This window comes from Homalodisca vitripennis, chromosome 1 (assembly GCF_021130785.1).
Source record: "Homalodisca vitripennis isolate AUS2020 chromosome 1, UT_GWSS_2.1, whole genome shotgun sequence".
NCBI lineage: Eukaryota > Metazoa > Arthropoda > Insecta > Hemiptera > Cicadellidae > Homalodisca > Homalodisca vitripennis.
In genome coordinates, this window is record NC_060207.1 from 42,466,952 (window position 1) to 42,484,967 (window position 18,016).

Genomic DNA, 18,016 nt, shown 5'->3' on the forward strand with positions numbered 1-18,016 from the left:
TTAGCTGAGCATGGTTTGTGAGTTTCTTTAGAATGTACTGGGCTGAATCTAAAAAAGCAGAAAAAAAATTCTTACACAATGACTTTTATGTTAGTAAATTCATTGAGTGAGTGGGTATTAATCGCAATTGGCCTAAATATTCTAAAAAACAAAAAAAAGGGAGGTGGACTTTCATGCTTACAACCATTTTGTGTATAACCCCTGTAATAGCGTGTAAATTCATAGAACTTAACTGAAATTAACGTCTTAACTGGAGAACACATATTAATTATAGATAAATGTATCTCTTTGTATAAAAAGTTTGGAACCCTCTAAGCATATGTTCTTCGTAACAACTGGTATGCAAATCTTATAAATGGCTCTTAGCAATCAATTAAGTATTAGCTTGGAGCCCCCACGGATCGGTGTTCTCAGAGGCTGAAATTTACAGTTGGATAAAAGCTTTTATACGATGGGAGCTTTCAGAGAGTAGGAATACTCACATGATACGAGTCATTAGAAGGATAGGACTTTGAAGGATTTAAATCTCCAGATACAGTCAGGTTCCAGATTCTGGAAGCTATCGGAGATGGGATACACTTACATACCAATAATACAAGATTGATATATTAGAGTGGAAATTGTTATAACTCTAGCTTCTAAAGGCTCTTATTTTTTGGGAGTGATTAGTCTCATAGTATCCCCTGTCTTTGAGAGCTCTAGGCCTACAGATCTAACCTGCCTCTTAAAGCTTTAAGGGGCCGGGAGCTCGATCTGGATCACATATCTCAATGGTAGGATAAGTCTTTAAACCGAATGCGTCTTATAGTCGAAAGCTTTGAGATTAGTAACTTGGAGATTGCGACATTTCAATGAATGTTATTTCTTAGAAGAGGCATATTTTCAAAGGCTGGAATTATCTATTAGCTTCTAGAAATACTTGCACCTAAGAGTTTGGACATTCTCAAAGACTGAGTTCTCAGTTTTAAATAACAGGGAAATCTCAGAAAACTAGAACTTATTGAAGACAAGAGCCCTTAGATTCTGGCAGTCACCATATGTTAAAAGTTAGAGAAGATTAGAGGGTTTTATAAATCTGATATCCCGTACAGAGATATTTTTTGGCCACTGTAACGACTTACAAGGATTATGCCACTCATTGTTGCTAGGCGATACGGACACAAGTTATTAATCCTCAGGCAGTATTATTGACAATATTGTACAACAGAGTTGTAATTTATGTGTTTTTTTTTTAATGTTATTCTGGCTTGTAGGTGCTGTCATTTTAAACAGGCAGGTAAATATAATATGGTTTGGCGTACTACGAAGAAAGCGTTAATCTTGATGCTTGTAAACCAAAATACCTTAAAAAGACATTTTGGGTTGTCCGTAACAAGACAATGGTTTGTCGCTAAATCAGGTAACATATTTTTTAAGATAGTTTGTTATCCCATAATACGAGTATTTCAGATAACTGAGTTATTTTTTAAAAGTTAGATTTACAATTAACTTGAAGGCTTGAAGTTGTTGTATCTAGTGTTGTATTTATAGTACGGAAACAAAACTAATTTTATCACCAAAGATAAATGTATATATTGTACCATCTACTATAAACTATAAACAAGGACACCTAAGTCTCTCCTGATTATATAGGTTTATTGGATACCATATGGTATGCCATATTAAAATTTTCAAAGTTATAAAGTAATAACATATGTTGTATAAATTACCATGTGTTGTATGAATGTTGTAAATTCACTCTTCAGCTGGACAGCTTTGATACACTAGTTATTGTCTAAGACAACACAAACTCCATAGTAATGTCGGGTTTATAAGTCTATTTTCAATTGTGCTTAAATGTGGATTATAAAAAACCCAGAAGTGTCTGACTTATAAAGTTTTGTAACTCTTGACGTACTGCACGTTGAATGGCATTTCTAATTAAAAAGTAATCCGGCTATTAAGAAGCTGTTTTCTTGTTGGAAGGGAAAATGGCGTTCTCCTACTCATTGTCTATATATACACTGTAAAATTAAACGGATTACAGAAAAGGGATTGTTTTATCTTATTAACTCCATTTTAAATTCCTTCCACCAACGCAGTACTTTTACAAAATAGGATTAAATTTGCTTTTCTGACGTGTTTTAGACTGTTTTGTAAACATCTCAAGTAATATAACTGTATTCAGATTAAAATAATTTGAATTATCTTTTATTTATCTTAATATAAATTATTTATACAGTTTTAATTAGTTCTACTTTATGCTTTGTAAAATCTACCAAGTTACCCTGTTAAACGTATTCCTCTGGTTAACTTACCTGTTCCCGACTAATGTCACTCCCTGTAAAATCAAACCCCAATTTAACTCTAAATCACCTGGGACAAGGAAACAAATACACGGATATATTGAAATAATAATAAAGCATCTGAATCCTTAGTTAACATCAGTTGTCATTTACACAATAATTACTTAAAGCAAACACATGAGGTATGCAAGCAATGTTTTAATGTAAACCTTGATGTGAACCCTTGTAAGTTCTATCCATCCAGATTACACTAATTGGATCTCTTTTGATCGTTCATAGACTAGGTAATAAAACAAAACAGGATGTTTTAGGACGTTGAAGATCTCTTAAAATGAACATCACTGGCTTTAATAATGCATGGAGACATGTCATCTTCCATATATGTTATTTTAAGGTTAGGAGCATGAACAGAAGGGACGATCAGTCATCACAGCCGATCACGCTACAACTGAACAGAGGAAAGTATGAAATATCTCCGTTCAACGTAGGCGTTTTATTTTCTCATTATTAAAAAACCTTCTGCTTACTGCCACGTCTGAAATCTTACACTACTACAGACTCGTGGAATTCGAAGTCCACATTCGTCTGAAGAGATATAAAAAGTTGGCGATAAAATTGTTCAAAAGGAACTCTATGCATTGTTTCAAAATCAAAGACACGTGGAGTATAAAAGAGATCTGATTGATGTACCCTGCATCTATAAAGTGTAATCTAGATGAAGAGGTGAGTTCTCATTGCCACAACAGGTGCACAGTTGACTACGATATTTGAGACAAAATCCCAAGGCACGGTGGAACAACGGTGAGTTATTTTAAATAACGTAGCTATGGCGGGAAGTGTTGTTTCAATGTAAATTTTTGGTTTCGTTCCTTTTTACATTAGTGCAGCATCTGATATCTAAAACTGACAGAGACTGCACTCGTGGAATCTGTGGCTTAAGTCCGGCTGAAGAGATAACAAACGCCCTTTTTGGATCTCTACCCTACACTAAGCATAAAATAAAATTGAGCTAAACCCAACATTCGCCTTACGAAAAGAACCAGTTTTTGGCGCAGAAATAAAATATTGTAACAGGTCCATATTAAATTCTCTATGTATGCAAAGAATGTTATAGAAAGTGTCCAGTAGTAATTGTCGGTACCTTAACTGAAGAATAAATCAATTTTGTTAATCAAAAAGTTCTTAAAATGTTGCTGCTTCTAATGAACGCTTCCAACAATAGGTGGCCATTTATAGCATTCTTATGCAGCTTCAATACGGTTCTAATTATGAATTATTTGGGTCGTAAGTGGTTGATCAACGAATGCAGACGTATTGTGACCTGTATTCTGTAGTTCAGTTTTAATAATTAGTGTTGTGTTTAGTTTTGTATTAAGTGCATTTTTAGTGGAGTTGACACACAGCATGGTGGTGTGATTCCTGACAGGCGTGTCACAACGCTCTGGTATGATTTGTTTATTTTAGCCTACTTTATAATTATGTGTTAGGTTAGTTATTTACCTGAAGAAGAGATCAGATTGCAGATCTCGAAACGTAGTGTTACTGATTTTTTGTTTCACTGAAAGATGGCAAATGTGGAAAAGTATGAAAAATAAACTTTAAGTATGAATCATTTGATTACTATTAGGAGAGAAGAATCTAAAACTACTTTAATTGTGCAGTGTGAAGTTTGAATCAGTGAGGCCCAACTGAAGCTAGTAATAGGATCAGTAAACAAACTTCGCCATATCCATGATAGTTGCGCTGTGAATTGGGTTCTAGTAAGAGATCTGTGTGTTATGCTTTTGTTTATACGATTCATGGCCAAACGCGCGCTCACGGTTCGCGCGCACTCTACAATTACCATGTCAATTCTTCTCCACGTGTAAGTTAAAAGACTTCGTTATTGTGTTTACCAGTCACTTTCCTATCAACTCTTTAATATCCTTTTACAAAGCCTTTTTCAATGTGTTTTCGTGTATATTTTTTGTAACATAAAGAAATAGCTGAAACATATACATATAACTATGTATATACATAATTAATATACATTAAACTTATACATATAACATTACTTGAATCATGGTGTTTTTCTGTAAAATCTTTCTAATTTTATTTTAGTCTTATTGGGTAATAATAAAATCAAGAGGCTTTATTCGCTTCACATCAAGCGCTTAAGTTGTTACAGTTAAGTCACTCAATGAGCAGTTGCGAGGTGCTGGAATCCTGAAGTAACAATACCAATATTACTTTAGAAAGACATGCGTGCTTGCCAAATTTCAACAATGAATTTCAACATGGTGCAGATATAAGACATTATATTAGACATGAATCACAATTGCAGCAACACCTTAAGTCGTCGTTAAGTTGATTCTATGAGAAAGTATTTTCAAACTATCGGGTCAGTTATTTCAAATAAAATGTCCAATGTATCGCAAGTCGCATTTAAAAAAAATATTACTTCAGGGAGATTTATTTGTACATTTATAAAAGTCAATCACTTCTTATAAATTAATAATATTGTCTTTATTACTAAAATCAGTAATTTAAAGGGAAATGTTAGCTAATTGTTATTTAAAAAGTTCGGTTCCTCCACTGTTTTCACTTAGTTTTTGTAAACATCGAGACAACGAAAAAAGTTTCAATGAAAGTCACTTTTAATGCTCGTTTGTTATGTTTTCTGTGTTACTCAGAATTGCTACAGTTATTTCAATACTTATTGTTTAGGAGCTAATATTCATAAAAATGTAAACTTTGTTTGTAAGAAATTAAAGCTGATTATCTATAAGCTGTCACAGATAGACAAACATACAAACCAATCACTTAGCGGAGGCATGGAACTTCATTGTTACCAATTTGCGTAACAATCTTTATTGAGGAATAATTCTATAGTCTCAAGATTGGTGATAGTTACTGGTGATTTCAATAAGCTCTTTCGAATCTGCCACATTATGTACATTTTTGTCTGTTTACTCTTCATAGCTACACAGTATATTAACAAAATATCTGTCCATCCGAATACTAAAATATTTTGTGCTTTATTATAGAAAGTACGAGTACACCAAGTGTCGCATAGCAGACTTTTCCGAGATTGCATGCAAAATTTCAAGCATTTAAATCATTCATTGGACTGTATATGTAACTATGTCAAATGTTAAAATATCAAATAATCGAAAGCAATTTGTTAACAAAATTATTTATTCCGTTATTTTCTGATTCCCATCATGGTCAATCATAGGACCGATTTAAAGATTTTCACAGAAATCCCATGGACTGACATTAAAACCACCGACATCAACTCGACAAAAATTCGAGTCTTTAGATTACTTTGTTTTTAAATAGGTTTTTCTAAGTCTCAGCCAGTATGTGATAAAACAGTTGCAAACTTGTTTTATTGATATAATACAATCTCAAGTGGAAATCCCCGTTTGAAGACTGACCAAATCTAAAACTTTTCACAAAGGAAAGCGTTCAGTGTTTAAAAGAGCTGGACTATCTACAGAGGGTTCAAATCAATATTTCGATTTATACCCAGACCATATGTGACTCGAAACAGCACATGATACGTTTTCTTGAGAATTAGCATTCAATAATAACTGAGAATAAACTATGGATAATGTACCCAAAAGAAGTTCCTGCACTAATTATGCCTGTCACAATGTTTATATCAGATAAGAAAAAGTATATACAACGTAACTGACAAACAATATTAAATGGCAATCTTACGCAAAGCATTTATTTCTTAAACCGTGCAAACACAATTCTGGTGATTTAAAAACTACGATAACAAGTACACCCACTGAGCTATAATACAATATTTATAAGACCATCACGCGCGCCTTGAATGGCGTTTCTAATTAAAAGCAAATCCACCCCATTAAGGGGTTGTCAGGGGAAGGGAAGGGGGTTGTCACTCGCTTTCCCACAGCTGACACACAAACTGGCTGCAATATTCCACGGATTACTGATAAAGCATGGTTTTATTCAAATTAACTGTAACTCCAAAGTTAAATTTAGTTTCCATGATTAAGAATTAAGCTGTAGTCATGTAGTTATGATGTATATTGTGAATTTCATTACAGTTGTGTTTTTGTAATTGGTGTGAAGTTTTCACGTTGTCGATTGAATAAAAATATGTTCACGTTATATTTCTACTCGCAAATTTTATTACAAATCTAACTTAATAAAGATGTATATTTCCTGATTCCCAAAATTGGATAGCTTAAAACGTTGACAAATATGATATCTCTATCGAAATTTCATTATTAATTAGGCACTTTGTATTAGTTTGAAAAAGGCATTTGAATTAAAACATTGATTTTATTGCTCCATATTTTGAGTTATTACATTATAAGGTTGGTTATGACTACCGATAAGTAACAACCGATATTACGGTCAGTCCGACTGAGACTGTTAATTAATTAACATTATCTGATTATGGCTTCAAAAACCTTTATAATTGATTAAAACCAAAAAATTTAATTAATGCGAATATTACAGAAGTCATGGGTTATTTTTGTTTTAACAGAATTCAACAGAAATTTTAGCTTCATAGCCTAATTTAACACTAAATTACCTCAATATTATGTTAAATTTTAGTATCATTGTTTTGTGTTTTCCAAATCTTAATATTATACATAATTTGTATTTATATTCACTTCTAAGATACTTATATTTTGTTTAATATGAGTGAATGTAACTTAAAACAATAATGTATAAGCTGTGAATCCTATGTGGAATGCTCTAAGAGTTGTTTTAAAAACCACGTAGCATATAATATTATGGGAATTCTGTAGCGAAATGTTAAGTGTTTTCAATATATGCTTAATTCATACACACGGCTAAAATATGAAATGAAATATTTTTTTCGAATTTTTTGTATCGAAATTTTCAGACTATATACAACCTATGCTACATTGAGTATGAATTATATAGTTTTGAATCCTGTTTTAGTAAAAGCTCAGAATACAACTCAGATATTTTATTTAGTCCAAATATTTTATTTGATTCGGTAAAAGAAGGTATAGATAGCAAAATACGCAACATTTCACTTTTTTAAATGAATATAGCTAATGTTGTCTACAATAAGGTGTTTTGTTAGGAATAAATGAGTTGCCCTAAATAATTTTTTACAAAATATTTCTATTGTTTACATGTAATTTTATGCATGGAAAAATTAAGCTGTAAGTTTAAATTTATGTTTAAAACGTTTAAAAACTAAGAACCAGAAAAAATATATAATTGTTCTAATAAAGTTTTAATCCGTTCATAATATACAAGGTAAGCCACCTTATGTGTTGTATAACATGCTTTGCTGACTTTGCATGCAACATTTCATTCCAGAGTCAATTTCATTCTTAAGAGAACAAAAAACAATTTGTTCCAGCATACTGACTAATAGGCTTCAATGACGCTCAGCCCAATCACACGGTGGCCTCGGCGTAACACCCATTATTGTCTGTGTAGAGATGAAGTTTCATGCAAACTTTAAAGAGTACAGATGATATCTTTCGTGATATTCCTTACGGAGAGTTAAGCTACTTTTGTTACTGTCACCCGTTAAGATTTTGTAGGGTTGTACATAGTTGTTTAGAGATAACGTGCGGATTGACAGATAGTAATGAAATATTTTCAGATCCCAGCCCTCAGAACTAGTAAAGCTGAGCATAGCTTATCCATGGGGCATATAATGAGTAAATCAAATTAGATTTGCCCCGTGAAGCAGACATACGTCCTAACTATCGTTAGAATGTTATTTTAGGTCGTAATAAAACATGTGGTTTTATGAGATAGTTTACGCAGTGTTTGACATGTTATGTAAATCTGTTTTTCAAATTGAATACTTTTCCGTATGCTCATTGTAATTGGACTGGGTGAAGCATGAATAAACGAATAAACACGAATAAAAATGAATAAACATATTCAAATATTTATTAACTATTAATAAGGACTTATTATAATTTTAACGAATTTATGCAAACCCTATTCATTTTTTTGTGCACTAAAGTACAACTATAGTGATACATCTATCATTAAATATTTATAAAATCCATTGGCTATCGAAATAAAAAAAATCAAGTATAACATCGTGTGTACTAATTTGAAATTGATTAAATGTTTCGTTCAGTACGAATTCAAATTAAAGAAAAAACTCGTTTCATTTTAATTTCACTGAAGTCGGCAAACCGTTTATTCTCTACAACGAACAATGGGCCTGATTGGTTCGGAATGCACAAAACAAACGTTCAAATCAGCCAATCACATATCATCCCCGACGTCTGATCACTAAAACACGCCGTGTACTCGAGATTGTAATCCCAGGCATGCTGTGTTCAGCCAGCGTTTGATAGATGATCGACGGGTTCTTATACAGACCTGTACATATCGTCATAAGTATAACACTACACTAATCCTGGGTTTATTGGGTGACGTATTTATCAATTTTATTTCACAAAAATGTTTTTAATTTTATATCTGTAAAATAAAAAAATAATGGACAATTATATTATTATCCCCACAATATAGGGTTATCTTTATAAATAATATAAATATCAAAGAACTAAAACACCCTTTTAAACATTTTATATTTCAAACCGATGTATTGGAATCAAACAGTCATCAGTATCAAACTAAACTACCACGAAACCAGTGTCTACAATATAAAAAATCTCCACCTTCCGGATTTACTTCAGTGAATAAAACCTACTATATTATATCGTGGGAAACGTGTACAATATATCCAGATTAATAATTGGAGAGGTTTTTCATGATCACTATTATTTTCAATCTTATTTGAGGGAAATATATCTAATCTGTGAATTGCAAAATATATTAAAAGTTTGAGAATCGTTTTTGAAAACGATGTATGGAAATGATATCGTTAACTTGTAATATTTATCACTGCAGGGGCTTAAAACCTTATTTCTTTCTGTCCGTCTTTTTTTGTCCGTACAATATATTGAAAACAAACTTACCTATAGGCTTAATATGTTGCATGGGTTTTGTCTAAATATTCCGAATTTGATAATATCATTTCATAGTATTTGGCTGGGATTTGGATTTGTGAACATTTGTTATTGGTCTTATGACGGTTTTATTACAATGACGGAAACTAAGTGGATAAATTTGTAAGCAGGCTGGGTACGTATTAACATGTGACATATGTCTGTCTGTTCACAGGAGATCACAAGAATTAAACGAGAATCAAACCATATAGACTTGAAATTTTGCCAGCAACATCAATGAAGGTTATACTACACATTGTGTGAAGTACTCCTTCTCTGTTTTATCTGCTGAGAAACGAACTATTTCTTTATTTTATGGAGTTACAGCATAAATGAAACATTGCAGTTTAATTGCAAAACAACTTCTGCACTTTATTCATATTTTTTAAATGGATCGAATTAGAGGAGTATTACTTTTTGATGGTTATGAAACCTGGTTGTAGTGTTGTATTCATTTAGTAATGGCCAGGTCTATTACGCTCAGCAAGAAACGTGATTGACCGCTCTAACGATCGTTAGTGAAGGCCTCAGCCTGGCCAGTCACGATGTAAACAACGAGTAAGAAACTCGGCTACAAGCACGCTGCATTGTACCAGCACACTGTTTCCCTCGTCGCTATTTGCTATCTTCTGTCGTTTAGTGCACGTGCAACATACGTACATCAATTTAAGTGAACAATTGTTTTCATTCCGGTCTGTTTAGATAAGAAAATTACTTAGTAATCATATTTTTCCGGCACACTTACAACAATAATTAATATTATACATGTACATTTGTAGAAAAATCTTTCTATTAAGTCTTTAAACGTGAAATAGTCCTCACACCTAATATAAAGTAATAATATACAGTTACATAAGGAGCATAGATTTGCTTTTAATTTAAAATTAATACTGTTGTCATTTCTTCAGCCTATTAGTAAGCGTTAATTTCACTTTCAATTATACTTGTCAGACTTTGAGGCCATTATATATATATATATATATATATATATATATATATATATATATATATATATATATATATATTGTAATACTTAGTTTATGACGAAAATAATCATACTAACATTTTACTATAAACCAATTCTTATTTTGTGCGAAAACCTACTCTAGTTATAGAGTTTATTATTCAAAAGAAACAAATTTAAAATACCTCGGTAGAGCTATTTAGGCAAAAAGAGGTTTAAAATCAAATATACTGATAATGAAGCAGACATACAAGAATAAGTTTGAGAGGGACCTGACATTGCTGATCGTTAATGTTAAGCTAGGTCTACACTGTAGATTGGGCATTATATTAAAAACAACGTCTCGGCTATGTGTATTATACATAGTAACATGAACTAAATTTGAATAATGTAGCAAGTGACGTTATACGTTACATTACGTTCTATGTGTCAATCTAAATCTTTACAAATTCTCTCTGTACGTATGAAATAAAAAAGTGTATTAAAATAAAAATACTCGCGCATTTGACAGAAAGTTTATTATTTGTTGGTAGGCATGCTGTTAAATTAAAATATATTTGTTTGACTACGGTGAATGGTGAAAATACCTAATTGTAGGTTATGCTGTATTTTTGTTAAAATTATTTATATAAGTGATCTGTTTAAATTCAATGCATTTTATATGAAAACCTAGTTACTAGGTTACTAGGTTTTCATATAAAATGCATTGACTTTAAACAGCTCACTTATATAAATAATTGTAACGTAATTAATATGTATAACTAATTAATGACATAGAATTTATGAGTTTAGAATATTGTATTAAAATATTAAACAATTCGGAGCTAATAACTTGAAATATAATTTTGTAGTAAATATTTCATAAAATATAAGTGGAATTTGTGTGAGATAGAATAAAAACATTAAGTTCTAAAAATACAAACCTACTTCGTGTTGGAGTTGCTTACCATATCAACCATGTATCCTACATTATATTCATATACACGATATGGTAACGACACGCACAGGCTAATGACCCGACTCTAATCAAGTCTGGACAAGGTCAGTTGTTGTCCCGCATCGAGTGATAACGATGAAACATGTTGGGAAATAACTTCCAGTGCAAAATGACAAATGGCGTTGGCCGCTCTTGACGTACAATAAAAACTGCCACTAGCATTTGACGCATTGAAAAACTGTGCTAAAGATGTCACAAAAAGGTTTCACTAGATGTTATATGCTATCTAGAAGCTTTTATACAGTATATACTCTTTAAAGCAATTCTCGGAAACGCCGCAAACGTAAGTAAAAAATCTGGAAATAATATTCTTACGTTTTATGTGCTATTTATTCTCATATGCCTGGTTATAATAGATATAGTTTAGCGAAAGGAATATAAAATATATATCACCAATAATAATAGCAAATAACAAGAGTGTTTATGACTGTTAATTAACAATAAGAATATATTTTGATTCGCTGAGCGATAGTGAAGCCTATCACTCGAGGGGCTAGAAATATTTCATATCTGTGTCTCTGCCTGTCCGCATATCTCAAAACTAACTGACCTATATTATGTGTGAAGGTGTGCATGAAACTTCATTTCTTTTCGAGTTCAACGTTTGTGCATGTCACTCCATTGTGTTTAGCAGAGCATCAGCGAACTCTTTTGCATTGGTCTTATAGATATCTATGATAGCAAAACGGAAAAACATAGAATAAATAAATTTATTAACAAATTTTTTAAATAAAATGGCATTTTATATGTGAAATACTTGTTGATGTTTTAATCACTCATTAAAAAACCTGTTGATCTTTTCCTTTTACATGAATACCAATAGTTATATATATATATATATATATATATATATATATATATATATATATTATATATATATATATATATATATATATATATATATATATATATATATATTACAATATTGTCGTAAATATTTGCATGGCCTGATGTTTAGCATGGATTTCCACTTAATTTATTATTATTAGTTTGGATTTGTTTTAAGGTTTGTTTGTAATATTGGTTATCTTTGCATGTTATTTATACTATCATTGCATTTTACAATCGCTTGCTAAATTTTTGTCATTCTATTGTACATATTCGCCATATCTTTATTGTAATTACTATTGTTAATGGTGTTGACCGTTGAATAAATAAATAAATAACTTGTAACAAGACATTCAGATTATTGGAATCAGCAAACTACTTTGCATAAAATCTTAGCGAAGCTAGTACAGTGACACACATTGTGGCGTCCTCCTAACTTCTAAATTTTTCACTTTCCTTTATTTTTCGAAGTATCGTATTTATTACATTTAAAGTTCGTATAGGTTATCATCGTATTTAAAAATATGATATGATTTTCATATACTAACTATTACCAGTAGGTCTCAGCGTGATTCCCTGTCGGATAACGTATGCTTTATAAACCCTATTTTTAAACAACCGCTTTTGACACAGCCTTATAAGTGGCGGTCATTAGAAGATATTCGTATCTCCGGATCCATTTTAATTGGATATTCAAATCTAAGGACCACGTTTTCGAAACCCCCGAAGTTGAAGAGTGAAATAGTTACTAATATGCGTCAATAATATATGCTATATCGAATTCTTATTCATAACTCCATCATATTTAGTTATCATTTAAAATTACAGTTTGTGTAATTTTCGTAACGTAGGAATTCATGGAGCTTTTATAAAATATACATATGTTATTGAACTCTTAATTCGTGTTCAACCAGAATTTTTAAGAGATTTCGTACATAGTAGTTCTTACGTAATGAAACTTAAACATTAAAACCTTACGATTTATAATATTTAAGGCTTCCTGCATACCTTACGAGTTCATCGGGTTCACTATTTTCGTTTATGTCCTCAGTATTTTTTTATTGTAAAATATACATAAACCTTATACAGTTGTGCATAAAGTTAACCAGCCCCTATAGAATGTACGTTCTTCCTTGTATTCCTATGCCTGTTTACTGTATTCTATTTTCTTAGTTCTCAGCCTAGGAATAATATCAATTATTATTTGATCAATATCGTATCCCTCATCACTGCAACACGGGTTTATTGCTTTCCATGGTTACCTTGAAAAACGTGTTTACTTTAAGTTGTTACTATTTTAAGTGATTTTATTAGCCTATGACATTTTTTGTGGGATGAAATCCGATTTCAATTAATTTATGTGTTGCACTATTCTGAGTAATATAATAATATTTAAATAATATGGCTGGTTGTTTAAATCTTCACTGGCGCCATCAAGGAGAAATACAGATTATACTCTCGCAGTTCATATCTACTATCATTAAAGTTTATTATTATTGTTAAACGTCATGTTGCGTCATCTCTAGCGAGTGCGGAGGTATTGCTTTGCGCTCTTGTTCTGTTCAGAGGTTGGTTTTAGGCGTAAAACTGTTCTGTTCATAAAAAACTGTTTTGAACTGTTTTACTGTTCTTGAAATTTTATAAGTCTGATATACAAATACAAAATAAAGGAAACATGTTTTATCCCGCTCAAAATAATTTTCAAATTAGGAGCTGCACCAACTAATCTCATTCTAGTAGAAGCCTGCTGGATATTGGTCTGTAGTGAAAACCAATTTTTTTAATCTATTATCAAGCTTTCATATACCTGCTAGTTTTCTTCTGCAAATGTGTTTGCTTCTTGTTTACAAACAAAGTGCAACAAGTGATAAGTGTAACTGTTAGTAATTTTGATTTTATTTATAAACAATTAAGTTTTATTTTTGGATTTTATATCCAGGAAGAAAAGTTATAAATTATTAACAAGTTGCATAGGTAGAAGAGGAGAAGAGAGATTTTAAAAATGAGAAGAAACTTTAAAAAAGATGAAAGAAAAATAGAGCAGGAAGGTGGAATTTATGACACTCGTTAATTATAAAAATTGTTTTGCTATATTCAGAATATCACTCTATTTAGGTATGGCAGTAAAAACATCAACTCTTTAATAGTGAATAAAACAAGATTTATAAAACTTTTGTAATTCTAACCAATTTCCATCACACTAAGTATAAGAGTTTGATTAAACCTAGTTTGATTAAGAACCCAGAACTAAAACGATAATAAGAATTCTTTTAAATGGGAAGTAAAACGTTCCTTGTTTAGTACTACTAACTTTAAAAAATGTCATCCCCCTTAGAGAAAAAAGTAAAATAAAAAATTTGTAACTGAGGTTTAGTCCTCAACTATCCTAGTAGGATGTGTATACACTTCAGAAAAAACATCACTATTAATGAAAAAACGTTTTAGCAGAAACCCCCATGACATTTTTAATGTTTTTCATGGTTACGTTTTTTACGCATAGAAGAAGAGGTTTGACACCAATCCTCAAAACGCAAAGCACCATTAAAGATGAAAAATGTCTAAGAACTCGCTATCCGATCAATCATTGAACTTTCGTTAGCATAAACTCCTAAACAACAATGGTTTTAGCATGAGATTAAATAAAAAATGTTTATAACAAATAAATATAGAAATATGTTTCAGAATCCCTTGCAATGTTTAACATTACTCTGCAGTGAAATGAGGCATTTAATAATTCCATCCATATGTATATAAATACTGTCTTCATACATACATAGGAGGTATATAAGGAGGCCTTAAACAGATTAACGTATATAATCATAACTTTAAATTATGGACTTCATAACATATTATATAATGCTTAACTTTGCTTAAAAATGTAGTTAATTATATTTTAATAGTGCAAATGCCAAAAGATTTTAAAACATTATAATTTATTCATTCCAGCCTGATTATTAAAGAGTTATTTTGAACTTTTGTTTGACGACTTACATTGCTGCCAGTTTAATTCCCTGTTTCAACACCGCTTTTAATTTCCCTGGTGACAGCCTAAACGAGATCTCTTTTGGCATACACCTGACTGACTTATTAAGAAATTTTGTATTTAACGCAAGGTAGCATTAATATGCCAAGCTAATTTCATACTTCATCATTCGCTCTGTCATTCAGCCTAGTCAATATTACTCTTTTTTTTAACTTTTAATAGTATTATAGACGTAATTTAATTGTTTTTTTAACAATTCGTATTAAAGTAACTAACTATACTTGGCCGGAAATAAGTATACTACTGTAGAAAGGACACGCAGCTCTTCAAATAGAAAAATACAAATATTGTAACGAATTTAAGATAGTATTTTAATTATAGTGTAAGAAGATGCAAATATATCCCCAAAGATAATATATGATTCAATAAAATTAGATTTATGAAAGATTTACAAAAACTCTAGTCATACGTTTATGTATATTCCGGTTTTATGGAATATCCTAGAACGATGAAATTGGATATTCATGTTTTATGTAGAGCTTCCGGTTATAAGGGACAAAAGGGATGTGAGATCGATAGCTATTTATGTGACTAATACCAACGGAGGAAAAAAGAAGCCCTCTACCCGCCCATCACACTGGGGAGAAAAAATATATCTGTAGACAACTGCTAATGTTATTCAGCCAAAGGAGGTCAGCCTTAGGTGAAGGTCACATTTTCCGAGATCTTTTACCTTTGCCACTACTCTGCGACTTCATCATCCATCCTTTCGTCATAGGGTTCCTACGAGTATCCTTCCTACTTCTGTATGGAACTCGTAAATAAAAAATATTAAAAATAGAAATTTTATCTGTTCATAAATTAATTCAATTAGTTATTTGCTCAGAGAAAGAGGTGAATTAGTGTGAACCCTTTATGTGTGTGTGTGTGTGTGTGTGTGTGTGTGTGTGTGTGTGTGTGTGTGTGTGTGTGTGTGTGTGTGTGTGTGTGTGTGTGTGTGTGTGTGTGTGTGTGTGTGTGTGTGTGTGTGTGTGTGTGTGTGTGTGTGTGTGTGTGTGTGTGTGTGTGTGTGTGTGTGTGTGTGTGTGTGTGTGTGTGTGTGTGTGTGTGTGTGTGTGTGTGTGTGTGTGTGTGTGTGTGTGTGTGTGTGTGTGTGTGTGTGTGTGTGTGTGTGTGTGTGTGTGTGTGTGTGTGTAGGCAAATCAAAAATAGTGGTAATAAACAACAGATTAGACTGAGGCATGGTTAAAGGTGTTAAAACTAGAGGCATAGAAAACTGACAAACATTCGTACGTGTAAATACACTCGAAGCGTGCAATAACTCCATGTAAAATATTTTACATTTTCCGACTTTAAAGCATCAGACTATAAACTACACTTCTATTGAACGGTGAAGATGTGTAAACTTTTCCACAAATTCTTGTGGAGGCGAATGCAGATTTTAATAAAATTACGTAATAAATCGCTATTTTTATAAACTGCATTCTTAATTATTATTATGATAACAATTACCGTGTTAAAATGAGGATTTATTATATCCAGAAACAACTCTGAAGACTTGTTTCTATCCAAAAGTAATGCATGAAGATCAAAAGTGTAAACTAAATTTAAACTCATATTTTGAATTAGCCTTTAACATTTTGTGTTATTTTGAAACTGCATAGACTTAACAACATGGCCTTGAAAAGTAGTGAGGGAGCAATTTTGGCTCGACCTAGGCTATGGTACAGTCACTAAACCCTGGGACTCGTGGTTCTGGCGTTCACCGGGTCCCTGGAAATTTCTTTTCTTACGTAATATTATGCATACAGTATAATATAACCAGTAACTTCTAACAGACTTCTGGTAGATAAACTGCAGCACAAAACATCTTGGTCGTTTTATGTATCTAGTAGTTTCAATGCCCTCACAAAATCTGATTGAGATCGAGTGATGAGAACTGAGGTTGACCAGAAGAGAGAACTCTTCATTCATAATTCGGCCACAGTTTCTAAAAATTATTTAATTTCAATCCCCTTAACTCTCAGAACCCCGCTAGCCAATGGTCCCAACAATTGTTTTAAACTGTTTTTGATCAAATGAAAAGCATCTGGTGCTCTTGTGCAATAGCTAAAGAATGCTCCTTACCTCGATATATTACCTAGCATACAATATTAAATAGCCATATGCTTTCTAGTTTACCCCGCTTTGAAACGCTTTTACATACATACATACAATACAAATAAATACTACTGTGAATAAATACGGCCTCCCCGAAGAGATTTAGTACAGTAAAACAAATAAACCATTTTAAAAATTAATGATAAAAGCTAGACTTTTAGTATGCAGTAAATTATAGCATATCAAAATGAAGAAAGTCTAAAACGTGTCCATCTAACTAAACTGTATTGTGGATTCTTCAAAAAGGAAAGTTTTGTGGTTCAGTGTACATTGTAAAACCAAACACACATCTACTTAATATAGTGAAAAATTGGAGCTGTAGCCGATTATGTTACCACTTGACCTTTTAACTTAAATCTATAACGTTTTATTTTAACATCTCAGAAAAGCCAAAATATTCCATAAATGTAATCGTGTTCAATTTTCCGACGCAGTGTGAACTTACAAATTTATTTGGCATCTATGACACTATTCACGAACTAAGACTAATATTTTGAATTAGCTGTATACTTGGTTATAATAAACCAAGCTTTAGTAAAGTTTGTGATATAAGAACTTCTAAAGTACTAAAGCTACTTAAAGTTTAAATTTTTTTAATCTTAAAATTCAACACAGGTCAAATTTATTATAAAAGTTGTTGTAACTATTACGCAGGATTAATAATTTCTGTTAAAGATTTATTATTGCTATAAAAACTGTGATAATTATCATTTTGAAATGAACTGTGTAATTAATTGGTTTCTGTCGGGGTTTATAAACACACTTTGAGTCTCTTTGTAGCGCTCAAATACAAAACAATTAAAATAATGTTTCATT

General features: G+C 31.7%; 1 protein-coding gene across 2 annotated transcripts in view; it reads left to right on the plus strand.

Moving 5' to 3' along the window:
- LOC124360369 overlaps window positions 1–18,016 on the plus strand; it is a 354,556-nt gene that overhangs the window by 197,208 nt on the left and 139,332 nt on the right. The window lies entirely within an intron of this gene.